We start from the raw sequence: 1,219 nt of genomic DNA, 5'->3' as shown, positions 1-1,219 counted from the left end.
CCACAACAGTGAGAGGCCCGCGTACCACAAAAAAACCAAAAAAGTCTTATATGCTAAATAATACTCAATTTTACAATGGCTATTTATAATTTCCTTAAAAATTAATTACACATGACAAAAATTTTAAACAACGTACATTACCCCCAAATGGTTCAATGTATAAGATGTCTATGTTAAGTTAAATATTGCATTTGCCTGGACAATCACCATGGATTTAGCAAAGTATTATCCATGAGAAAATATGTACTCCATACGTAACATATCACAATTGTTTTGTTTATTAATTTCTTATACTTAATGAAATGTCTTATTTGGAAGTTGTTTCTCATATTCACAGATATGGAAAACAAACTTGCAGCTACCAAAAGGGAAAGGGAATGGGGGGAAGCAACAAATTAGGGGTATGGGATAAACAGATACAAACTAAAACATATAAACTACCTAAGGAACAAGGATGTACTGTATAACACAGGGAATTATACCCATTATCTTGTAATATCCTATGATGGAATATAATATGCAAAAATACTGAATCACTATGCTGTACACCTGAAACTAACACAATATTGTAAATCAACTATATTTCAATTTTTTAAAAAAAAGTTTTTATAAATGTTCACTAAGGCAGAATAAAAATGTAAAGTTTTCCAATGAAAGAAATGCTTTTGAAGTAATCCAAAACCATCTGGAAGATAATCGCTGTAAATAGAATATTCTCGTGATGGGCGCCTTTATCATTATATTAATGCACTTTTAGAGAAGGTAAAAATATATGTGTTCAATACATATAACTGAAATGTAGACTCAGTGATTAATTTTAATTAGCAATAATCGCGCCTCAGATAAACCTCATTGGCTATGATACTGCCACTGCGCAAAGCTATTAATTTTAAATATAACAATATAAAATTGGTTATAATACTTTTGTGCAATGCAAACTATTATTATAGAATGAATAAACAACCATGTCCTACTGTATAGCACAGGGAACTATATGCAATATCCTGCAATAAACCATAATGGAAAAGAATATAAAAAAGAATGTATAAAAAAAATGCATTTGTGCAAACAAAAGCATGTGGATCCATTAAAAAATTTCAGTCCCTCATGAATACATTAGCTACCAAAATCTGTGAATATTTGAATTGATTGTATACGTGTATTAATTTTATTGGCAACGTTGTTTGATGTAGTCCAAAAAGCTTGGGACATTAAAAAG

The 1,219-nt window shown here is 29.9% G+C and overlaps 1 pseudogene; it reads right to left on the bottom strand.

The window, feature by feature from the left end:
• Window positions 1-750: 750 nt before the first annotated feature.
• LOC112064027 (uncharacterized) lies at window positions 751-882 on the bottom strand (annotated as a pseudogene).
• Between the last annotated feature and the right edge of the window lie 337 nt (window positions 883-1,219).

Source organism: Physeter macrocephalus, chromosome 1 (assembly GCF_002837175.3).
Source record: "Physeter macrocephalus isolate SW-GA chromosome 1, ASM283717v5, whole genome shotgun sequence".
In the NCBI taxonomy this organism is placed as follows: Eukaryota; Metazoa; Chordata; class Mammalia; order Artiodactyla; family Physeteridae; genus Physeter; species Physeter macrocephalus.
Note: the sequence above shows the minus strand (reverse complement) of the source record. Positions and strands in the feature narration are given on the sequence as shown.